General features: G+C 44.8%; 1 protein-coding gene across 4 annotated transcripts in view; it reads left to right on the forward strand.

The window, feature by feature from the left end:
• The window catches only part of TSPAN18 (tetraspanin 18), a 199,695-nt gene that overhangs the window by 137,133 nt on the left and 36,678 nt on the right, over positions 1–25,884 (forward strand). For 3 of the 4 annotated variants that reach the window (XM_019551265.1, XM_019551263.1, XM_019551264.1), the window contains one exon: positions 23,516–23,605. The exons of the other annotated variant lie outside the window; for it this stretch is intronic. The gene's annotated coding sequence lies outside the window, so the exon portion shown is untranslated. The remainder of the gene's footprint in view (positions 1–23,515; positions 23,606–25,884) is intronic. 4 annotated transcript variants of the gene reach the window in all.

A 25,884-nucleotide genomic window follows, 5' to 3' on the forward strand; every position in this document is an offset into this window, starting at 1 on the left:
AAGAGAGCCATCACTGCAGAGTTGAGGCTGCAGATTAATAGGTTTGTATGATTATCCTTCTGACAAAGAAAACAGAGTGCTTGTGTGCCATGACACATTTCTGTGGGCAGTATCGCTTCTGGACTGACTTAGGATCCTATACAAAACATATGTGTATCTAATCTAGTTAATATATAAGCTGCGAACCTACTCTGCCTTCTGCCTGACTTCAGACTAACATGGCTAACTACCTCTTTCAATCCTATACCCGTCATTGACAGCCTAGGCAGGATCATGAGCTTCATATTTACTTTTGATTCAGGCTGAGTTTGGAGAGTGAGTGAGGTAAGCAATAAACTTTTGTCCTGAACCAAATTCTGGATTCCCAGGTGACATAATTCCCTAAAAGTACCTCTTGCCATGGGTGTCTGATGACAGGAGTGGAGGGGTCTCTTTCCATTGTGATCTAGACATGTCATTCTGGTTAAATTACTACCTAGCAATCTAGTGAACAACTTAGGTTGTAGAAAAGCTAATGATAAATCCTTTAAAAAGTGGAATGAGTGAAGCACTCACCAGTCAGAAGCCTGCATTGGCTAAATCAATCTAATTGTTTCATCTGTCCATTCCTGCACTGCTATAATTGGAGTTAAAGTGGTGAAATCTAAACCTGTTTCAATCAGGCTTGAAGTTATAGTGGCTTATCTCCACTTATTAGGCATAGGAGTGAACAGAAAAAAAAAAGAGTTACAATGATTCAGCATAGCTTGCAATAAACCAATACAATTTGAAACTGGTATAATTTTGTAATTTGTCCATATTCTTAGAATATACAACCTGGTGCTTTTTCAGTGTTTGATAGTTTTAACTATGGGACCAGCACCACAGCTTCAGTACTTGTGCTGGCTGCTGTTTTTCTTCCAGAACCAATTCAGGGTACGAGCACTGATCTGTACTTGGATCCTGACTCTCCAGTAGACTGTCTCTCTGCATGGACTACCAAAACTACTGTGATACATTCAGGTGCTTGCACAGTAGTTGCTAGATGTGAAAGTGTATAGCAGAAGAGAAGACAGAGCATTATTGGTGAATGGGGGGACATCTACACAAGATGTTTACGTGGAACTCCTTAATTAGCTCTGCAGTAAACATCTCAGTGTCTACACATGTAACCCTATTAGGCCACAGTAAACTAACTCTGCCTCAGGTTAGTACTTGGAAATTCAAGTATTGTCCTGCAGCAGACTTTTTTAGTGTGCAGCAACACATGTGTAGATACTGACAAAGCTGGCTGGGGCACAAGGGTGCTTCACTGTGGGTGCTACAGGCCTCGTGCCCTAGCCAACCCCTCCGCAGCACATTGAGTCATGGTGGAGCAGCCCCAGGCTGGCAGGGTAACCCCCCAGCCCCTCTGTGAGTCAGGGCTGCTTTGTCCCAGATCTACATGCTGCAGTCTGGGGTGCACATTCAAATTGCACTCCTGGGAGCAATAAACTCTGGTGTAATATGTGCCAGAGTTTATTGTTGTGCATTAATAGCATATGTAGGTGCACACGGGGTCTTGGTTCTGAGTTCTCTTCCCTATTTGGTCTGTCAAGCTTGAGTCTGTAAATCTTCAGGGCACAATGTGAGGCTGATACCATTGCTTGGGTTTTTGTGTGAAGACAGATTGGGTATGTGACTGAAATTTTGATTTATTCTGTGGTCATTTTATGTTTTTGACACCTTTTAGTTTTTTCCTAATGATTCATTAAAAGGTCAGACAGACAGATTTAAATACTGTCACTGATTCTATAGTCCTTTCTAATTAACAGCAGTTTAAGAATTAAAACTAAACGATTGATTACTTGCATTAGAAATCTATACTACTGTTGTAATTTTGCTTTAGAGCTATGGTTGTATTTTTAGTGACAATTATATACCAAAGCCCTAGTGGGATACTGTAAAAGTAGTTTAGTAACTGTAGCTTATTTTATTTTAGAACCTGATATAAGCTGTAGGGCTAAAAGAAAAAAATCATGCTGATATAGCTACAACTGGGCAAACCCTTTAACCACAATAGTTAAAGTGTAAAATTCTCTTCTGTGAGAATACTTTAAATATTCTTATTTAAGACATAGAATAAACTTTACTGGTATAAGTCACTTTTATATTGGTGTGATGATGTCCACACTAAGTGTTTTGCAAGTGTACTGTACCTATTTGAGTACACTTTAACTGAAACAGCTATGTTAATAAAATGTTCAAATGTAAGACTAGGCATGTGACACAGTGGGAGAAATATCAGGTCAATGAAAGGAACACAGTTATTGTGCTTTTATTTTTCGTTTAAACTAAAAGCATCTGGCATCTCATGGAACAGGACTGTTGCTTTCTAACAAGGCCATGCTCTTGTCGTGTGGTTGGGAAAGTGAAATGAGATCAAGAGTAGATACTGTCAGACCCACAGAGGTTAAGCACCCTGTGCCCCAGGCAAATTCCCTTGTTTTTATAAGCCACTACAGCTAGGCTGTAAAATATTTTAAAATTGTTGACTCAATAGAAGTCTACATATAGTGCAAAGACAATAATATACCATGGGTGATAACTTAAAGCTGGTTGCATAAATTTAAATCCAGCCTTTGTTGTCTTTAAAGTAAGTAGGAAATTTGCAAAGTAAATGTCCCCCAAATTAAAATACCTATATATATATATATATATATATATATATGTATAAACACATTTGAGGCAGACATTTAAGTCTTCAACCAAACACTTGCAGAGTGGAGATCCCAGATTCATTTTGTAGGTAATTGCTGATATATGATCGTATTCTCTACTGGAGCCATTACTTTCCTGCTAAACTGTTGAACAAGATATGAAATAAGGCAAACTAATCTCTCTCTCACAAAGCAGGAAAAATGATCAGCTTCCTTTCTCTCACCCCTTTTCCAGGTTTATGTGACAAAATAATACCCTGATTGTAATTTGGACAGGGTACCAGTTTCAAGATCAGTGAACCAACAGGAAGGATTTAAGGGATGGGAAAGGAATGATTGTCTTAAGTATAGACCTAGTGGCATTTCAGCGATTCCACAGAATCAAGTTCTCTAATGCACACTGACACACAACAATATTCAGTTACTTTTGACTTTGTTATTATTCCGGAAAAATATGCTGGTCTATAATGTAAGTAGATGTAATCATTGAGCCTGTGCGCAATACTGAAGGCTTCAAAAATGGTATGGAAGGTGAGAAAGAAACTTTGGTTCAGCAGCTGGATGATTGTTGCCTTGGGTACCTGGGTTTCAGTTAAATCCCTGGATAGGCAATATACCATATGAGAAATAGTTGGGTCATATGACTAAACAAATGACCTGCAGACCCTCAGTTTGGAATGACTGAAGCTGGTGTTTCTAGGCAGATTATTTAAAGTGATGTCAGAATGAAAAAGCTACAATTTAGGTCTCATTTGGCTATCAGCAATTTTTTTTCACTTGGTCTGTTGAGCTCAGAGCAGAGCTGACACATTTGGTGGCAAACATTCAGGTCACCATTTGGGGAGTGGGGTGTCTTTTAAAAGCTGTTATTCCCAGAATACAACCTACATATAGCATCTTATGGTACAAACTGTTCCAAGGAGCTTGACAAAGTTAAACAGTATACGGATGTGTAATGTATGTGTGGTATATGGTATAGGTAATGAAATTAAAAGACTTCATTGTAGGAGGAAAGAGAAATTAAGTTTCCTAAACATAGGAAAAAAATAGATTCCCAGCTGAGATTTGAAGAGATGGAGCTGATGAGGAGGAGAAATAGAGAAAGCTCATGTCTGAGAATTGTGGTGCCTCAGTCAAGACAAGAAGAACCCATGCTGCTTTCATCCTCTGTGCTACTCTGCTTTGACATGCCACATCTCTTGATTCTTGAGCTCTCTCGGGGCTTATCAGGCTGAATGGAGGGAAATTGACTCTGTCACCAACACATGTTCAGCTACAGTAAGTGTAAACACTTAGCATCAAAGTGGACAAAGCACAGCCTACAAGCCAAATGTTCCCCACAGAGATTTATGATGCAGCTCCAAGGACTATCACCGTCCTTGTGATCAAATGCCACTCAACAGGTGATGGGCACATTAGATTGGATAGGTCACTCAATCAAAAGAAACTGGACAGTAAAGAGTAGGTGTGTGGACATTTGTGTATCTATATGTGTGTATCTATTTTATATTATTTCCTTAGTCACAGTGCATCCATCACCAGAGCATCTGGGTCTTGTAAGAGTAGAAAAATAAGCTGATTTCTAGTTTAGAATAAGGGTAGTGCTAATGAGCCAAAACAGAGCAAAATTGGTTTTGGCTAATTAATACAAGTGAACTTGGCACCCAGAGAAGTTGTTCATCTGCATCACTCACAAATTATCGAGTCAGGCCTGCTCTCCGCAGAAGGGAAGACTGCCTCTCTGACGAGACAAATATTGCTCTTGAGGTTTCTTAATAAACAAAATAAGCTGAGTGAAAGTGCATAGCTAAAATCCTCAACAACATCAATGTTGTTTTAAAGACTAGGTCTCATTTCTGAGCTACTCCTGAGAGAGAGAGCAGCTGCGAACCCTGTATTTTCTAAAAACAAAAACTCAAGATTTTATTAGCAGCCAAGAGCCTGATCTTTGACCCTGAGTGCCCTGGGGACTCTCACACCTCAGCTAACCTCCTTTGAGGACTTAGTCCAATTGGCTGCCCTTGTGAGTCAGCTGGCAGCCTTGTAGCCCCCTTAGCGCTCTCCCTTGTTGCTGGCATGAAATCAGATGTGATGAAATGTAGAAGGTCAGTGACATCTGGCATACACATGGCTCTCCCTCCAGGGTCACTTGCAGCAACCAGCAACTTTTAGCCCTGATGTTACTTCTGGGCCCTTCCCACTCAGACATGCTTTGAGAGGGGAGAGGGAAATGCATGTTATAGATGCCAAAGGCAAAACGCTGTTTGTTGTGGATCATTAACATTTTCACTTTCATGTTGCTTTTGCCTTTCACCCTTGAAGGCCTTACCTTGGATCTTTCTCCAACCACAAATTAAGTAATTTGGGTGCTTGCAGCTTAATAGCATCCAAGAGGGCAATGAGTCCATAGAGGAAGATGAAAACCTAAATGACAGTGCAGGCTGGAAACAAGCCCCTGTTCTGCTTTTGGTTTTGGATTGTTCTGCTTTCTTTTTACCAAAGAATCCAGTGGATCATTCAGTTTTATCAGTCTTCTCGCCACCAGAATCCAATCCCTCCTTTTTCATGTCCTTGTGACAAGGTATTTAACAGAGTTTGGAGATTCGTTGGCTGCACCATGAGTGTTTCTGCTATGGCTTCAAACTTGTGACCTCTGGGCTGTGCCACCTTAGGACCCAACCAGAATCCTATATGACCCACAGATTCTGTCCAGTGCACAACCCCAGTCATCCCCACAGTAGACTTGTCTCTGACCCTGCAGAACTCCAGAAACAACAGTCAGTAGCTCCTAGTAGGCTCTGGTCTGCTGCTTGAACTTTGCGGCCATGCAATTTAAGAGAATTTGGAAGGTGGCTATCAGGCAGTTTGGCAAGATGTTTGACTGCTTCCCCAGGCCAGTGGAACTTACGCCTAACATTTGAGCACCTGGCCCTATATTATCTCAGGATTCTAGGCTAGGAGTAAAGACACAAGATATAATTAGTAACAATGAATTTACCTTGGCCTGGGACATATTATTGTACTCGGACTTGGGTAACTTGTGTTAGGCTCCCAGCCAGGACATGGCCCTTCTCAGGGGCTGGGGCTAGTCACATGCCTTCCCTGTGCCTGTTTCCTCACATGTAAAATGATAGAGTATTACTACTTTGCAAAGTACTTTCAGATGTAATTACAATCAGTCCTCAGACTTACGACACAATTGGTTCCTGAAAACCGTGTCTAAGTCAAAACGTTGTAACTTGGAACCAGTTTTCCCATAGGAACACTGTTATAAATAGGGTATCGGTTCCTTTATGACACTCGATACACCTGCTCCCAGCTGGTAAGTCTGTTGTAGTGGAAGAGGAGGGGGGAGGGAGGGGGCGTGAGGGCAGATCAGTGCCCCCTGCAGTGAGGGAGGGAGTGAGGCTGGGGCTGGGACAGAGGCTGGGGCAAGTGCTGCCCAGCTGGAGAGGGGTGGGCATGGGATGGAGCTGCAGCTCATCCAGGGGTGCAGGGAAGAGGGGGCGGCTCTCACCACTGCGCACTGCTCATCTGGAGGCAGCACAGCGGCTCCATCCCACGCCTGCCTCACCCTGACTGGGCAAGTGGCAGGAGGGCATAACCCCCACTCCCAGCACCGCCACCACCGCCCACCCAGAGCACAGCTCAGTACAGCCTTGACCACACGCACCCTGCCCCGTGAAGATCATGGAGCACATGCTGTCCCCCCTTGCCTCCTGGACAAGCAGAGGGAGCAATGACAAACAGCTCCCAGACGAGTAGTGCAAAGTGGTGGGAGCTGCTCCCTGAGCCCCCCGGATGAGCCGTGGCTCTGTCCCATACCCACCCCACCCTGGCTGGACCACGTGCTTGCCCCAGCCCCTGTCCCAGCCCCAGCCTCACTCCCTCCCTCACTGCAGGGAGCATTAATCTGACCCCTTATGCCCCTTCCCTCCCCCACCACCTTCCACCACAACAAATTGACCAGCTGGATGCAGCTGTATCAAGCATTGTAAAGTCGAAACCCACATGGGAACATAGAAACAGGCTGTCAATTTATAAATGTCGTAAGTGCCCTTCGTCATAACTGGAGAAGTCATAAGTCGAGGACTGTGTGTATTATGCAAGGTTTAGCGGGTATCAGCATTCTGGTCCCAAGTGGTTTGAGTATAGTCAGCTGTGGTAATACAACATGAAGTTTGGCAACTACAGAATGGTAACCACAAGTCCTGTTAATGTAAAAAGAAAAAAAAAAGTTGACATTTTTCTATTTTCAAATACATTTGTACAGCTAGACGGAAGATATTTAATTCAGAAGAAAGGATTGGTGTAATAAGGCATTTTGGGTTACCTTTTAATACAGAGCTGTCCAATTTCTGGTGGTGGTAGAGGGGCATATACCCCCCAGACTTCAGCTGCATGGGTGGCACACCACAAGGGAATTCCTCCAGGGCCCCCCCTGCTGCACAAGTAGCTTGCTGCACCCTCTCACCACATGCATCCCAGGCACAGATCCCTCCATGTCTCCTTCCACCATGCCTCTGCCCCTTGGAAGGCAGGAAGTAGAAGCCGGAAGAGAGAGCGGGGAGCCATAGTGGCAGGAGTCACGGGAGAAGCAATAAGGAGGAGGGAACCAGCAGGCTGCATGTTAACTTGCTATGGGCCATGTGAGGCCTAGGCCACCAGTTGGAAAGCCCAACCCTAACTTTAATATGTGAAAGTTACCTGCCACCTTTCTCTCCCCAACCCCAGTAATGACAGTACAGGCATACCTCGTTTTATTGCGCTTCGCTTTATTGCGCTTCGCAGATACTGAGCTTTTACAAATTGAAGGTTTGTGGCAACCTTGCGTCGAGCAAGTCTATTGGCGCCATTTTTCCATCAGTGCCATTTGGCTCAGATGATGGTTAGCATTTTTTAGCAATAAAGTATTTTTTAATTAGGGTATGTACATTGTTTTTTAGACATAATGCTATTGCACACTTAATAGACTACAGTATAGCGTAAACATAACTTTTATATGCACTGGGAAACCAAAAAATTTGTGTGACTCGCTTTATTGCGATATTCGCTTTATTGCGGTGGTCTGGAACCGAACCCACAATATCTCCGAGGTATGCCTGTACAGTCCATTAAATCTTCCATTGCCTGAGCCAACTTCCTATGTCCTAGTCATAGACACAAAACAGCTGTGCAATCTGATTGGGAGCACGTTCAACCAGGGCCTTCTTTATGCTTTCAGAATGTATCAGAACTTCCTCCTGCTGCTTAGACATTGTGGCCTAAACCTGGGTTGCTTTGGCCCATTACCCTGCAAATCTGGTTTTGATACTTCCAAAAATGTTAAAGCAGCGTTGCTTTCAAATTACATGTTGAGCAAACAGAGACCCAAGTGAGCAGGGATTAAGGCTCTTCTTATGGAGAAGCCTTGGCTATTTAAAACTGGTATTATTTTCCAATGATAGCATGTTATCATGTAAACTCTTCCTGACTTAGGAAGGGACTGTGTGGTCCCAGAGGAACTATTGGCAGGCCACCTCCCAAACTTGAAGCTGTATAGGCCTGTCTGCATAGCACTTCAGGTGGTTGACTGGCTCTGCTGAGCGAGAAGGCCCATTATCTCACCTCCTTCCTTCCTAATTTTTTGCATCTTATACAGTATGGATTACAGAGGCATAAACCAATGAGGACTCATGGTAGAGGTGATATCTTTTATTAGACCAGCTAATTTAATTTAATTTAATTGCAAACTTTCAGGCACAAACACACTTCATCAGGCATCGGAGAAAAAATTGTAAAAGTTCTCCTGGCTAGAACCTTTTCAGTGCCCAGGGCATAGGGCAGCAGATTATTATGCTGAACACTGGAGAGAGGGGGGGAGGGAGGAAGAGAAAATGGACTCCTACCTGGCCGGACTCTCTTCACTCAGAGGGCAGGTGCTCCCTGGAAGCCCCTCCTGGTGCTCTCTTTTCTCCCCCAGCCCCAGGGTGCAAGGTTGTGCCCCCATGGCAAAGTCTTTGGTGAAAGCATCATTTCATCCCCCTACTCCTAAGATGCTGTTGGGTGTGGGGCTATATGCCTGGATCGTATGGTTGGGCAGAGGCAGCACAGAGTAGCACCTATGAGGCAAAGAAACAGGAGGGGAGAGGGCCATAATGATGCCCCCTCTCTAAGTTGGCATCCGGGGCTGATACCCCCCCTTCCCCCATCATAGGTACGTTGCTGATACGTTACTTCTGTCTCGGGAGGCAGCTTGGTTGGAACTGTGCAGCATGCTTAAAGGTGATACCCTCAGCACAGATTTCATAGACATAAGGGCTGGAAGGGACCTTACAAGATCATTGGGTCCAGCCCCCTGCCCAAGGGGCAGGAAGCCAGCTGGGGTCAGATCACCCCAGCAAGATAAGCATTCAAGCGTCTCTTAAAGGTATCGAGCGTAGGTGCTTGCAACACTTCTGGGGGGAGTCTGTTCCAGACTCTGGAGGCTCGGACAGTAAAGAAGTTTTTCCTTATGTCCAGTCTAAAACGATCTTCCAGCAGTTTGTTACTGTTAGACCTTGTGGTGCCCTGGTAAACAGACATTCTCCCAGATCCTGATGCACACCCCTTATATACTTATAGGCAGCCACCAAGTTACCCCTGAGCCTGTGCTTCTACAGGCTGAAGAGTCCCATGCCTCTCAGCCTCTCCTCATAAGGCCTGTTCTCTTGACCTCTCATCATGCACATGGCTTTCCTCTGGACTCTCTCAAGCTTCTCCACATCTTTCCCAAGGTGTAGAGCCCATAATTGGACTCAGTACTCCAGCTGTGGCCTCACCAAGGTTGAGTAAAGTAGGAGGATGACTTCTTGGATCTTGCTTGAGATGCATCAGTAGATGCAAACCAGAGAATTTTATTTGCTTTGCCAGCTGCGGCATCGCATTGGTGGCTCATGTTAATCTTGTAGTCAAGCACTGTACGTTTGCCCTGTAGATCTGGTACAGATCTCCTATGGATTCTACAGAACATTTGGTTTTCTCTAGTTATTCTTCTGCTGCTGTTCTCTGTAACAATGCCTCCAGTTCTTTGTGCATCATGGAAAAATAGAAAGTGGAAGAATAGCTCAGATTTACTGTCCAAATTGCCGTGTTGTTCCTAACAGTGGCAAATGCCAGTTTGTTTCAAAAGAAAGTGCATGAGAACCCATAATGGAAACGTATGCAATTACATACCTGGCATCTGGGAGGGCTGAAGGGAGCATTTCTCCATGACCTCTAGCAGTTATGTCCTTTCTGTGGTCTGGAGGGAAACGCTGCTTTGCTATCCACTAACCAAGTGTTTCTTTTACTCCTTCATGTCATGTGATTTGCTTCATGGCTGATGTTTCAAATCATGTCCTAACCATTAATTACATTTAAGGCAAGTCCTGCTCCCAACTGGTTTCAATTAAAGAAACTTTACATTTGCTGTTCCCAGTCCCTGTTTTATAGCAGGTGACACAATAATAAAGACTAAACAAAATAAAGTTTATCGGTATCCAGAGCATTTCCATGACTAAATTCGGTACTTAATGTTTTACTTTTTAAAAATAAATTCTATGCAGATTTGCTTTTATGATTGGTAGTGGTTCAAGTTTTGCCCCAGGCTATTCCCAGCCTCGCTATAAGTGATTCTGGTGGTGAGGTTTCCAATATTATTGTTATGTGCTATTTAGATTGTAGAAGAGCCAGAACATGTTCATTGTCAAGCACTTTACAAACGGTGACACGCTCCTTGCTCCAAGGAGCTCCCAAGCTTTAAAGCAAAGTCTCCTGTAGGTATTTCAGCACTCACATTGAGCCTCAAATGCTGAAGCAGGAAGGGCATTATCAAGAGGATACACAGTTCCGCTCTCACTGGACAGGGGTAGTTCAGTGAAAACTTCATGGGTAGAAAAGGGAATAACTATTGCCACAACACAGTCCTGCCCTTTATCATTTTCAAAAAAGTTAATCTTACAGATGTTTCTAAGCTCCCTAGACTGCTGCAACAATTCCTCTTCCGACTAAGCAAATATTCCCAGACATGTGGAACAGGGGCCTGCTATCCTAAGAGTCAGCTCTGACCCTCAGAACTGATGGATCGCTCTCTCAAGAGGTGCCACTTTACTGCAGAAACACAAGACAGGCTCTAAAAGCTAAAGCAGATGGTGCTTTGAACCCTGAGGAAGCAGCACCACAGGAGTACAACAAAAGGAGCCCTATGTTCACTTTGACGTTAGCCATCTGATTTATGAACGCTACAGTGCGTAGCTTGTCATGTCACTTCATAAACACAGTGGAGGCTTTTTCGGGAGAAGCTTAATTAAGCCCTTTTTATTTCTTAATTCCTGGAAGTGTTGAAGTGTGCTTGGTTGGCCTGGATGGCAGCAAGAATCCCCATGATTTATGCTTTGAAAAGTGGAGGTGAATTTGTTGCCATGGTACTCTGAGGTGTCTCCAAAACACACATCTCCTGTCAGCTGAATGGGCTCCCAGCAGCAGTCCTAATTGCTATTGTGCAGCAACTAAACAAATGATCAGAGATTTCCACATAGGCTATAATCAAAGGAGCATCCCTCGCTTTTTAATATGCACTGAATGGATTCATTTGTAAGCTTATTACGATTTCAGAGTGAGAAGCTATTAGGACAATCATTAGGTGTCTGTAAAAATAGCAGAGCAAAGCATCACCCCTCTTTTTAATATTTGTGCTTTTAAATGTATTACTAATAAGTACAGGGTAGATCAGGCATGTTCATTTTCCTGTTACTATTACTGTGAATCAAGGGCAAAGCAAAACACGATAAACTATGCATTTTCAAAATAAGAGCAAGTGCAAAAAAAGAGGCATCTGGAAAGCAGAAAAGGAACCAGTGTTGTTCTCCAGGCTCTTGATGTAATGTTACCCCATGGGGTGCCAAAGCAATCGGGGCCAGAACTGGAACTGAGTATGCAAATTCTCTTTAGTCTGTATTACATAAAGACTTGGTTTTTGCCTGACTGGGGCCCAGCACTGCATGCTGTATGAGTTAAACATCTCTTTTAAGAAAAGATAGGTAAGGGAACGTTCAATAACTCATGTGTCTTAACGTGCCAAGATAAAAGGCCTTAATACATTAACTCTGGTTTATTTTCTTGGAGAACTTCTGAAGCTGTGCCAGGGTTTTGGCCGTGCTTGTCTTCCCCCAATTCTTTTCTTTCTTGACTGGAATTAGAAATACCTGTATTAGTGCCTGCAGCAGAAGGAGGTTGTGCCTTACACTAATTCAGGCCAGGTGGCCAGAATCAACTGGAGTTGCCTATAAGACCACTTTCTCCTCAGTTTTAACATAAGGTAAGTTACCAAGGATGTTTACAGTGGCACAATGCATGGGCTTTATATGTTGCTTGCTGGCTCGGCTACTGTCATGCAAAAACTTAAATTTCAGATCATCTCCTTCCTGTGCATCATCTTTGAAACCTGTTCATCAGGGCACACAACCTTGCTTTAACTCTTTCCTTAAGTCCTGCAGCGAGGCCTATAGAGACAAGTATTAAATAAATAAATAAATCATATGTGGCCATTAAGGGCATGTTCGCACAGTTATTACCGCTTGATGGAAACTGTCACAGCATGTGACCTAGTTTACATTTACGAAGTAAGGTATCCAGGGAGCAAAAAAGTGCCCTGAGAACTTTCTCTGCCAGCACTTTCCAGCAAAAGGAGCTGGAGAACTTCTGTGTGCCCTCCTCCCACACCTCTAGTGTGCTTCTAATGAGAAGTGAGAGCTGAGCTCCCCTGGGTCAAATCGCTGCTCCCCTAACTCTAGTGAAGAGCAGGTGAGACCCATGAGAAAGGTGTGCGGGTGGGAGGGGAAATAGCTTTCCTGGAACACCTTATCAGGTGTTTTTGTGTACATGCGTGTCCTTTCCCTCCATCTTATCCCTATCAACAACTGTCCAAACAAACTCCTTCCCTCTCTCTCAGATTGCTATTGTAAGTAACGCATACAGACGTATTAGCTATGTTAGTCTGAAGTCAAGCAGAAGGCAGGGTAGATTTGCACCTCATGGCTATGGACAGAACTTACACATAAACTGGTTTACGTGAACAGAGACTGGTTTAAAATCTGTAACAAAACATAAGTTCAGTGCACATAAACTAGTTTCAAAATGGCTGAAACTGATTTAAGATAAACTTTGTTCAGTGTAGTATTAACTGATTTGGGCCAAACCGGTTTATGCAACTTCTGTCCCAGACCTCTTCCTGGTTTAAGTTAAACCAGAGTCCCCCAGCATGCTCTGCAACCCTGGGCTGTGCTGTGTGCTCCAGAGAGCAGGACTGGCCCCACCTCTCTGCTCCCTAGCTAGGGGCAGAGGCATAGCCAGATGCCAGCTGGAACAGCCCCCTGAGACAAAGGGAGCAGGGGTTTATTCCCCTCCTCCCCTCTCTCACCAGGGTACCGCAAGTGAGGTGTAACAGTCTGTCGGTATTCTCCCTACTCTTGCAGTGGGGTAGGGGCATGGCCAGAGCCGGCTGCCATGGCACCGCCGGCTGCCTGCCTTACCCACAGCTGTGGGGTTGGGGCTGCAAGGTTGAGTCAGGATGGCTGACAAGGGCTGCTGAGGGCAGACACACAAGGGCCAGTCCAAGCTAGGCCTTGGGGGCCAGACCCTTGGCTCAGCCTTGGGGGCATAGGCCATGGCTGGCTGAGCCGGGCTGCCCAGACTGGCTTGGACGTGCCGGTAGGCCCAGAATCCAGCAGCCTCCTGCTACACCCTTGTCCTGTGCGGCACCTGTCGGCTGCAGTTGCACCACAGTCTGCACCACTGACCAGGGCCAGGGCCAGCAGGGCTCTTCTGCTTTCTCTGCCTCCAGCTGCTGCTGCTGCTGCTGCTGCAACCGCTGTACAACTCTGGGTAGACAGATAGAAGCATTAGCTCCGCAGCTTCTGCCCAGTGCACCAAGCTCCAGCTGCTTTCTACCTCCCCCCAACCTCCCCACAGGGGCTGCTCGTTGTGCTGGGCAGGCAAAGCTGGAGCCAGAGCTCCAGGCCCTGAGCAGAAGTCACTGGGCTAAAGCTTCCACCCACATAGAGTGGTGTTGCACAGCGGGGCAGCTGGAGATGAGGGGAGCAAAACAACTCTGCTGGGCCCAGCCAGCATGCAGCTTCCCCTTGCCTCCTGTCCCCGCCACACCTTTCCGGGTGGTGAGGGGAAGGGGTGATAGCTTAAACTAGGTGGCTTCTGCTTAGAGCATAGCTATCCAGATTCAGCTCCAGCTGCTTTCCACCTGCATCCCTCCACAGGGACTGCTTATCCTGCTGGGTGGGTGGAGAAAGGCATTTTTTTTCCCCCCGTTTCTCACTTTATTTCCGCTGGGCCTCGCACAGCCCCAGCCCTGTCCCCTCTCATGGCCTGGGCCTGGGCACAGGGGGGCTGACCCCAGGGGATGCAGGAACGGGGCAAGAGTTACCCCTGCCCAGGAATCAGCCGCCGGGCATGGTGGAGAAAGGCAGCCAGACCTGGAGCTGGAGCTCCATGCTCTCAACTGAAGCAACCCACCCCCCACTCACCACTCGGAGTGATGCAGCAGGGACAGAAGGGAAGGGGGAGGGACAAAGCTGCCCGATCGAGGGAAAGGTGCATGCTGGCTGGGCTCAGCAGGGCTGTTCTGCTCCCCTCACCTTCAGCCGTGGCTCTTGCTCCTGCCCCACCACATGGCTCTAGGTGGAAGTTCTAGTCTCATAGCTTCTGCCCAGTGCCTAGAGCTCTGGCTCAAGCTCTGGCTGCTTTCTGCCCGCCTGACGTGATGAGCAACCTCTGCGGGGAGAGGAAGGAAAAGCAGTTGGAGCTAAAGCCAGAGCTTAGTGTGTTGGGCAGAAGTCGCAGGGCTAAAGCTTCCACCCGCTTTGCCCACCCCGGCCCTGCCCACAGTGCAGCCTCATGCTGGGAAGGAGCTTCCACTCTCTGGACACCATGAGAGGGGCTGCTGCCCCCATCATGGTCCCTCACCCCTCGCTGCTTCAACAGCAGGGGCAGAGGCATAGCCTCCTTAGCTGAGGAGCAGATAAAGGGGTTATATTCCCCCTCCCTTCAGCATCTGGTAGAGGGGGCAGGGAGGGAGCTTATCCTGCTGCATGCCTTGTGCATGCCTTGATCAGCAGTGGCAGCAGCAGTCAGGACAGGCAGACCCTGGCTGCAGCCCACAGGGGATAGAGGGGGCACAGGATAAATAAACCTCCTCCCTGCACCTGCTGCCTCAGGAGCCATTCCTGCTGGCATATGGCTAGGCCCCCACCCCTGATGCTGCAGCAGTGAGGAGGGAGCACCAGGCTTGGGTCTGTGCAGGTGGGATAGGGAGTTGGGGATTAAACCTGCACAGCTCACTTGAGGCAACTGCAGCTTCCCTGCAGCAAAGAGTGCACTCTAGCATCCCCCGGCTTCTGATTTGAGCCCTTGTAAGCATGTACCTGCATTTCTTAAATGTCTATTCACTTGCAATTTGGTTCAACCTAAGCAGGTTAAACTAACCTGCAAAGATTGAATCATTTCAGGCTTCAGCTTTTTGAATGTCTGTCCCTAGCCTATAAATTAGGTAATTAGTCAGTCTATAACAGGGGTAGGCAATTATTTCAGCTGGAGGGCCACTTTATGAGTTTCGCTGACCTGTCGAGGGCCACGTGCTTCTTCTCTCTCTCTCTCTTCCCTCCTCCCCTGACCTCCCTCCAGAACCCAGGCAGAGCTGTAGTTCACTAGGACCGCTGATGCTCACTGTGGACCCAGATGGGGACTTCCACCACAGTGGGCAAGTGGTGCTGTTAGCTGTGGGCATACCCAACCGGTTGCAGATCCCTGACACACAGCCTGTTGGCGGTGTCTACAGCTGACTCCACCACCCATCTGGTGCAACAGAAGCTCTGGTCTGGGTCTGCAGCTGACACTGCCAGCAGGTTCTGGGTCGTAGCTCCCTGCAGGTGCTTCTGCCATGCTGGGGAGGTGGGGTGGAGGTGGCAGTGACATCAGCTATGGAAACTGCAGGCAGGTTCTGCATCAAGGTTCCTGAGCCTGCCAGCATCATCCACAGCTAATGTCGCCACTCACACACTGCAGTGGAAGCATCTGTCTGGGTCCACAGCTGATGCCGCTGTGTCAAGAGCTGATGCCACTAAGTGGAAGCAGGCCCACTGGCCGCAGCGGAAACCTGCCCACACACCCACCCAGCACCAAACAGTGGCCAAAGCTGGAGCTGCCAGCCGCCCATGGGCCAGATCCAGTGAGTTAGTGGCCACCAACAGGCCAGATCAACATCAAATCTGTTGGCAGGCTGCATCCAGCCTATGGGCCATATTTTGCCCACCCCTGTCTATAAGGTGCAAATCTATTCTGCAATTTCAGTAAAGCAAGTCATATTGAGTATCTGTTTTCCTGCTTCTCCCAGGAAAGTGGTGCCTAGGGCTCCTTAAAGAGGCAGCTTTGAAGGCTGGTGCATGAGAGGGTGGAGGAGCTTTGAGTCCTGGCATCTTCTGCCGAGGCAGTCAGGTGCAGCAGAATTCAGTAGGAGTCAGGGAGTCCACTTACAGGAAGGTTGGGGTGTGGGGGAGGGGATTTGGCAGGATGGAAAGAGCTGTTAGTCCTCAAATCCTGGGGACTTGGTCAAATGCTATCTGTAACATGTTCAAATTAAAGATTATTAGAGACAAACTACAGAAATGTTTGCCATTTTTCAAACAACATTCTTTGTGGCCAGTTGGCCATTTTTGTGTCTGATTGGCCATCTTTACCGTGCAATAATTACTTTGTACATGTTGCATGTCTAAATTTATTGTGCAATTTACCAGGTAATTGTATATACATGTAATGTATGTCAGGGTTTCCAACAGCTTTTGAAATCTTTGTTAGGCAGGCTTGAATGCTGCCAAGTTACTGGGAGTAGCAAGGGAATGCCCCCAAAACAGCTTTACTACATTTCTAGTTTTGGTACATGTGAGTAGGACTGGATTCATGGGGTGTGCAGTACTCCCAACAGCATTAGGGGTGCAGTGTAGATGTACCCTAAACACCATCCAAGTAAGTATGACAATATAATTTCTTTTTCTTTTTTAGTACATTCACTTTGCCTTTGCTTGGAGTGATCAAGTTAATTTATTTGAAAGTGGTTTTGCAAATCTACTGTTTTAGTCAGATGATTTGTAGCAGTTACTAACCTCTGCATTTCAGAGTTGCTTTTCCAGTTGAGATCTCAAGTCAGAGTAAGTGCCTGCCTTAAACAGAGATTGTATAGGTTTCAGTTTTATAAATAGTTTTTGCAACAAGAGCCATGTTTATTTTTAATTAAATTGTGAAGAGTATTAGTCTACTAATTGTATAACTCTATGCCGTAGCCATGTCTTCATCATTCTTAGCAATCCCTGCTGCTCTTCAAGCACAATTACAAATGCATATCAGTCCACTTCATTTTAAGTGTCCCATCATTACTAATTCACTTTGTGCTTGCACTAACCATGCCAATTGCAAGGTACACAGTTTGTCTTCCTGTGCATTGCATTTATTGGTTTCTGAGCAAGCCTTGGTTGAGGATTCCGGCCAAAATGTCTGTATGGAATTAAGAAACATGGCTCCACCCATTGTAGAAATCACAAGGAGACTCGTATATTCTTTTCCTGGAGTGTGTTTAAAATTCCTGGAAACTTTAATGGGGAGGAAAGAGTCACCAGCAAGTACTGCATCTAATTTTTCACTCTGGAGAAGAAAAATTAAAATGGCCTACTAACGTCCTTGTTACGTTATATAAGTCTGGCCTCTTACTGCAGTGATATGTACTTGAGGATGCCTAGAGTGCTGCAATGAAATACAAAGCCAGAATGCTGCGGCTCTAAAGGAGGCACTGTATGCATTCTGTTTTTCTCATGTTCAGTTACATAGTTCTTGGAAGGGTAGGAGATCTGCTTTATGGCTCTAACCCACAACACTTTGGCTTCGAGGTGTGTGCAGTGTGTACAAGCCACCACTTGTCAACAACTAGACTGTTATCAGCCCATCAGTTTTTTATTCTTGACTGATTTTTTTTATGACCTCAGGTCAGCTAAACTTGGAAGACAGATTTGTTCTACTTGCTCTGTTTATGATAATGCAAATAGGATGGAGTGAGAAACTTTAGAAACGCAATTCCTACTCTTATTCAGGACACAAATGAACCCCATGTTCCAGCCGTGCATTTTCCTGAATGTGTTTGTGTGTCTATGTCTACATACACCATAACCTCAGTGCTGCTGAAAGAACCTGCTCCTTCTTGCATATGTCAAATCTGTAAAATGTAGCAATAAAACTGCTCCTGAGGTATCTGTGCCACACCAAAGACAGTACTTCAAGAGCAACCACGAGGGAAACTCCAGAGCAGCTCTGCTGTGACATATCCAGGTGTATGGTATATATGAGTAGGGGCCAGGGCCAAGTTGGAGTGAACTCAGTTCTGCATTAAAGGAAATCATAAAAGCTTGGGCATTCCCAGGAGCCTGATTATTTGGAGCTCTTGTGGTAAGGAGATCTGAGCATTAATATACCAGAGCAAGGGAGAAGGAGCTATGACTACTGGTACTCCCCTTTTGATTGTCATTTTACCTAAAAATCGGTCTTCCCCTTCCTCTGGTCAGGAGTGTTTCAGGGAACTTATGAACATATTAAAATGCATAGTTTGCTGTACCGTAAGGTTACCACAGCAACTGACCAATATAGTACGGGATGGATTTCTGCATCTTTCAAGCAATCAGAAGCTCAGCAAACCACTGAGGCATTTACTTCAACCCAAAAAGGCCTGACTGAATTGTTGGAAGCTGAGAGGAAGGAGAATGGAGACGAAAGCCAAGGAGTCAATGCCTATAAAAATAAAATCTGTTCAGGCTAAAGAAATAATGGAAGATTCTCTATACTTGTAGTCAAGTGCTGAAAGCTAGGAAGTGTAGATAACATTGCTATACCCAGGAGTAGATAAAACAATGGCATATGTAACTCTTTATTTTCTGTAACAACCAATTACCTCCTGATGTAACGCCATGACTTATGTCTGGGATGAATTTGCTCCATGCTTGAAAGCCAGCATTATCAAATGGGGATGTCCTAAATTAGGAACGTAGGTCAAGGTAACCAGAACACTTCTTTCATGCAAAGAAGTGTTTTTAAATAAAAAGTGTAACCCATGAGCCAAAAATGACTGAAACCTTATTCGGTCTAGGGTTGATATCAGCATGATTTGGTGGATGGAGGACTATATTTGCCTTCCCTCTCCGCCTTAATGTCTTTATCTGTAAAATGGGAATCCTTATCTTTCCTTTCTAATGGGGCTTTGAACTCTGCATGTAAAGTGTTATGCAAGGGCCCGATTTTATTATTTTTATTTACTAACTTTGCTCAGAGTTAGGAAGCCCTTGATGAGAAGTGCTAACTTAAATGATTTGTTCATGTTTTCATAGTGGTGCACGTGTGTCGGGGTGTATTATCATACAAATATAAAGCATAAGTGCTAACTATTACTATTTATATTTCAGAACTGTTGTTGTTTATTACAGAAGTTTAAGGGGCAGATTCAACACCTGAATTCCCATTCATTTCAACTAAAGTTTAAACTCCTAAATACTTTTTCGGGGTCTGGCCCCAAGCATTTCAATCCAGCCTGCTCTCTCCTTTTCCCCGGTTCCTAACAGTTTCATTTCAGTAATGGTGCACTTGTGGATAGAGGGTCTGGGTCAGGGTACTATGTGGCTACTTTTTCATGGGAAGTAGGCTTAAGTAGAAAGCTATGTGTCATGAGGAGTCCAGACCTGTTGAGGGGTTGCCCAGAGTGTTGTACATAGGAAGGAAACTCTAAGGGTAGTTTCATCAACACCTTGGTTTCACTGAAATCATCCAGAGCTTGATTAATATTTTAGAAAGTCTGCTGAGTTAATGTTTAGAGGTGTCAGTGTGTTCCTAGGAGCCTTACAGTCATCTGTGCAGAGCAGTTAAATCCATTAGACTGTGTAGTGAGTTTGCGTGCTTTGGTATTACATGCTAAAGCAGTTGTCCCTGGTAAATGGGCCCATGTTACAGTGACATTAGCATTTTAATGCAACTAAAGAGGGGCTAGATTGACTGTAATTTAGTATCTAGTTTCATGGCCTTGTGTAGTCCTTTCAGTGCTGCTCCATAGGGGCCGATTATAGTTACACAGTGCACTTTGGAATCTAATTGGATTTACACGCAGTAATGTTGTCATGTCACAGTGATGACTCTGCTATATAAGCACTATAAAATTCCAGTGCAATTAGTTATTTATACAGCAGCTCCCGTTACAGGATAATGCATGTGGTCGATGGCCCGTGGAGAGCTCCAAGTCCATCAGAATGCCATGTGCTTTACCTTTCTCTGAAACCTTCCAGTCCAGCACTGTTACGGAGGGGTTAAGGTTACTCTGGGCCCAGTTCCATCAAAACATGTCCCCCCTTCTCCACTACAAAAATACTGACCCCTTACAAATCAGCAGGCACAGTTTGTCAGCTGCTGCTTATTCCTTGAAGGAGAGGGTAGACTTTGTGCATCTCAGTTTCCATGCATGCCTCCATCTGACAGGAGCTAATGGTACTGATGAACTGCAACAACAAGGATGCCCTAGGACCATGGGATCCAAGACCCAAACCACTAGCTTCTACTCTGCTCTAGAAAGTGTGCAGGAAGGTCTGGATTTATACACAAAATAGAAGTCCTTTCTCCATTCTTGTTGCCTTGACAACTTTTTCGTGTTTCACACACTACACATTCCTCAGAGCAGCCAGTCACACCCCCTGACCTCTCTCTTTGTTTTGCTTCTTTTACTAAGGTGCATAAAAGTAGAAAGGCTTGTGAATTTAGCCATATTTTCTTAATCAAAGACGTCTTCAGGGAGATGGTCCCAAAGCATAAAGATTAGTAAACAGCTCAAACATGATGCTGCAATCTGAGGGACAGCATGACATGATAGGACAGTATGTCAAATGTGTACGTACTCACCAAGCTGAAGCAGATGTGGCCTTGGGATCAGATCAGCTGTGCCAAGCAAGAAAACTTGGCTTCAGCCATAACTGGCATCTCCTGCATTCCCACAGAGACTGTAATTAAAGACATCAGCCTGTTCGAGTCAAAATTAGACATAGTGGTTTTGCACTTTCTGTAATTCTCCGTAATGACAAAATCATAGCTATTAGCTAAAAGAGTCTTCATGCCCTTCCAGACCATGGAGGAAAGATGGAGCATAGCTCTTATCTGGCATTTAATACTGCCTGTCATCTCTGCTGACACAACACCTGCTGCTACCTACTGAAACATCTAAGTTCTTCCTCCATGGAGGACTGTAATTCCTTTAAAATATTGTGACTTCAGAGGGAAAAAAATAAGATTTCCCTTCCCACACAAGCCTCTGAGGGCTGTAGATATATAATTATAGTCACATACTGTGAGAAGAGGAATCCTATCAGTCGTATTATTTTCCTAATCACAGGTTTACATAGCATAGTAATGTCTCTAAACCAAAAGTTAAAGCCATCCCCTCTGCCAAACAGCAGCTTACCACTGTACTTTTAGCATCAAGGGTGGAAGGAACAAATTAATAACTCTGTTCAGTTTTGTGCAATGAACAGGGTGTCAGGGTGTCATTTCACAAGACAAAGCATGCTGACTGTGTACAAGAGGCACTGAGGAACAGAGAGGGGGAGCACTCCAGTTGGGGAGAATAATGCAAAAAAGTATTCATTAGAAGTTTCATGTGAACTTGCTTTGGCCATGTTGGGTTTATTTGTGCTGTGTCCCCTTGCTATCGGGGTGGGACACTCTTTTACTTCCCCCTCACATGTGCCAAACTCAGGAATGGAGCAGCTAGTCTAGGAGCATCCCAAGCCAGTCTTGAGATGTCTATCTCTGGCATGCATGAGTGACAGGTGTGGTGTCCCCAAGCCAGCTTCACCACTGCATTTCTACGTTTGGCATATGAGAGTGGCAGCAAGCATGTGTGTGAGGTGTGCTCATTAGTGACCTTTCTTGGGAGTGCTGGTGACACAGTCCAGGCAAATAAATTGAGTCCCTTTGGTGTCCCCTTTCTGCAAACAATAAGTGCTAGATTTTTCTTCACAGAAATTGTCCCAGGAGGCAAACTCCACAGTTGTGTGCACAAATACTTCTGGAAAACATTTAATCTTTGCTCAGACAGTTATTCATGCTGGAAGTGACTGTACTCTCATTCAGTCTAGGAACAGGAATGGCCTGTATGACTCACCTGTCTACTCATAGTTTGAGTTTAGAATCAAGCCACAGAATAAAAATGGTTAAAAAAAGTACTTTGTTTTATTAATTTGTTGAATGGCAGGCGTTATTGGTCTGCAGCTGAGTATCAGGAGTCTAATTGCATTAGTCGTTGTATAAATAATACATTTTTTTATCTATACCATACCCTTGAATAGAATATGCCACCGAGTTTTTATAGACAACTTGAAGAATGTTTTTTTTTATCTTCTAGAATGGGTAAATAACTGAACCAGCATACCTGTTCTTGGACCATGTGTTGGGTCAGTACTCTGCGCTAGTTTCAGGGCCACATAGGGGGTCTGGCTGCAGCTTGATCCAGCTGGTGTGGGGTCCTGGGCTGAGTCTGGCCATAGTTGGGTCCTACACTGAGTCTAGGGCCACGTGCTGGGTCTAACCCTGTGCATCCTGTCTGGCTCATGCCAGGCCCTGTGCACAAACCTGATCTGTAGCACTGGATCTAAGGGCACATATTGTGTCCAACTCAGTGTACTGGGTCTTGCCATAGCCACACCCTGCATGTTGGCCTGATCTAAGTCTGGGGCATGAGCTGGGTTCAGCTATGGCTTGACTCAGTGTAGGAGTGGTGACTGCTAATTGCCATGGATCCCAGAGATACAGAAATTAATGCTGCCACTGCTCCCCCATTGCCAAATTTTCAGGATCAGTATTTCTTACATATAATACTCACCCCAGTCTTCCCCAACTGTTTTTTGGTGGGAAAGGTATATGTTTTATGCAAGAAAATATAATTATGGTCTGAGGGAGAGATGAATCAAAGAAGAGGTAAAATAATGGTAAAACAAGCTTGATTTGTTTATTAACCTGCACTCTCAACATATCCCTGCTGGCCAAGAGATAATTGTTAAATATCATTTGAAATGGAAAGAAAAAGAAGAAATTATGAATTATTGCTCAGTTCTTGTGTCTATCTGTCTGCATACCATTGCTGTTATAGGAATTTTCATTCAAAGATCTCCAAGCCCTTAGCAATAACCAATTCAGCCTCTTTACTCCACTTCAGGGTAGTGTCATTATCCCTGTCACAGGTGGTAAAACTGAGGCACAAAGAGGCACAGATTTGTTCAAATTCACATGACAAGCCATTGGCAGAATCAGAGAGCAAATCCAGGTTTTCCACTGCACCCCTCTACTAACTAGGCTGCATTACAGACAGAGATATTTTTTTCATTTTTTCTTCTGCCACTTTCATTTTTCCAGCAAATAGACTATAAAGCTACAGCAGATTAAATTTTGCCCAAAAAATCCTGTAAAATATTAAAAGCTCTGTTGTTAGATCCAGTCCTGTTGTGCTGGTAGGTGTATATGCACCATATGGACAGATCATATGCAGGCATTTCAACCACACCAAAGGGTGCCAAACAGATTCTGAGGAATCCGATGCTTCACTGGGTGTTAAAAGCTTTTCATTAGTATTAATGTGCACCAAATTAAGAATGCAATTAGCCTAAGTATATTAATCAGAATGGTGTGTTTTAATAAATTGTTTATTTAACATGATTGTCAATTTTATTGACTTCTGCAGCAATTTAATATTTTTTTTCTTGTAGGACAAGCTTGGCTAATAAAAGATACATGGGACACACACACCATTAGAGGTCAGAAAAGACACTGAGCTTGAAGCCCCTAGAGCTGCACAGGTGATGTTTTTAAATTACTACTTCTTTTTGTAGCAGAGGCTTTCTCTGTGTTTTCTGTCCTTCCACCGAGAGAAATGCTTCCACACAATCTGCTTTGGCAAGGAGCTTCATAGAAGGCCCCAACAGGTTATGATGTATTCTCTTGCGCGATGGAGCTGTCATAAGGCAAGATTCTCTCAACAGATCCAGCCCCCTTTATACCATTAAGGTGGAATAAAGAGCCTGGAAACTGGCTGTGGATGGATAACAGAGGATTCATTTGTGAATGGGAAACACTCTGGTGGTGCCAGTGTTTTGTGTTCACTCCCTAGGTCTTAAGTCTTCCCCTCCCACTCCTTTGCACCCTATAGAAAAGGGATGTGTCTGGCTTGTTTTGGGGATAGAGAACATGGCGGAGCTATGTTACATTATATCAACCCTCTAGTTGTGTTAGGTTCTGTTTACAACCCACTTAATGTAGAGCTGCCTGGAAGAATTTCTAAGTGGCAAGTGAAATGAGTCTGCCCATGAAAACTGAAATGCTGGCTTGGGAGAGAGCCTGTTCCAGGATGTCTGATACCTTTTAAAAGCTGAACTGCAGGAGAGCATTACATTCCTTTGCTCCTGCTGTTGCTTTTTTGTCTTTAGACTACCACACAGTGCCTAGATGCCCTGATCAGGAAACTGTTGTGTTACGTGTTCTGGAAGCTGAGAACTCATGTTCCCCAGTGAGTTTACAGCCTACAGAGAAGCAACAAGTGAATGGGGAGGGACAGAGTGTTAGAATAGATTGTATATCATTCAGGTATATGCATAGACAGTTTTTAAATCTGGCATAAATACATAAAATCAATGTGAGCTACCTTCACCCCCCTATAACCCATCAGTAATAAGCTCATTTTTATAGGGGGTGCAGCAGAAGTGAGTCTTAAGAGGGCTCTGAAGGGAGAGCAGGTGTGACTTTAAGGGTCAGTTCAGGGTGGGTGTTTCATGTGTGAGATATTTTTGTATGAGAAGCTGGCAAAGGGCAATGAGGCAGAAGGCAATATGTAAAGGGATGTGAATGGAGAAGCAGACAGGAATGGAGTCCTGAAGGGCCTCAAGGTGAGCACATGGCACCTGAATTTGTTGCAGCGACACAGGAGGAGCCAGTGGAGGAGTGAACGATGAAGATGATGTAGTCAAAGCAATGCAGAAAAGTGATTTATGTGCTTGCATTTTAAAAGGGCTGGAGGGGACAATCCATAGGTTACAGTAATCAAAACAAGATGAGAAGGCATGGATGAGAGTTCTGACTGGCTGGCAAATCTGAGAGATGTACAGAAAGTAGCAGTGAGAGGATTTAGGTACACCCTGGATATTCAGGGCAAAGGAGAAGGAGCAGTCAAAGCTGAACCCCCAGGCTACAGACTTGAAATAACAGGGAAGATGGTGACAGTGACAGCAAATAGGAGTGTAGAGGGTAATTTTCTAGGAAAAGATAAGGTGGCTTTTGTCCATGCTATGTTTAAAGTGACAGCAAAAACATCCAAGAAGAAATGTCAGGGGGAGAGAGGCTGAGATGTAGGATCGGACAGAGGGAAATAAATTAGGTTTGGAGGAAAGACAAAAAAAAATTGCATTGCATTTGAAACACTGTAATTTGTTCCAAGCTTATTACAACATCTGGGGCATATTTCCTGGCTGCTCTGTTGCTGTTTCAGCTTTACCACCAAAATGAAATTCATAGTAGGAGAAAGAGAAAAAGCAATACAAATGCACAAGTAAAATGCTGTTAACTCTTGAAGCCACATTTTGAACAAATACAAAGATGTCATGCAAATGGAAGAGCTAGAGACTGGACAAAATAAAGTGTTCCTTAGCCATTGACTTTTGCAGCTATGTCTACTACTTGCATCAAGGGTCACATAACAATAAGTGTTTCATAGATTTCATAGACATTAGGGCTGGAAGGGACCTCAGAAGATCATTGAGTCCAGCCCCCTGCCCAAAGGGCAGGAAGTCAACTGGGGTCATAGGACCCCAGCAAGATAAGCATCCAATTTGCTCTTGAAGGTGTTCAATGTAGGTGCTTGAACCACCTCTGATGGCAGGCTGTTCCAGACCTTAGGGGCTCAGACAGTGAAGAACTTCCTTTTGTCCAGCCTGAAATGGTCTCAAAGTAGTTTATGACTGTTCAACCTCGTCACCCCTTGGGGCACTCTGGTGAACACACATTCCCCCAGATCCTGGTGGTCACCCCGATAAACTTATAGGTGGCCATCAGATCACCCCTGAGCCTGCACTTTTCCAGGCTAAAG

Source organism: Crocodylus porosus, unplaced genomic scaffold (genome assembly GCF_001723895.1).
Source record: "Crocodylus porosus isolate Cpor-Errol unplaced genomic scaffold, CroPor_comp1, whole genome shotgun sequence".
Taxonomy (NCBI): Eukaryota; Metazoa; Chordata; order Crocodylia; family Crocodylidae; genus Crocodylus; species Crocodylus porosus.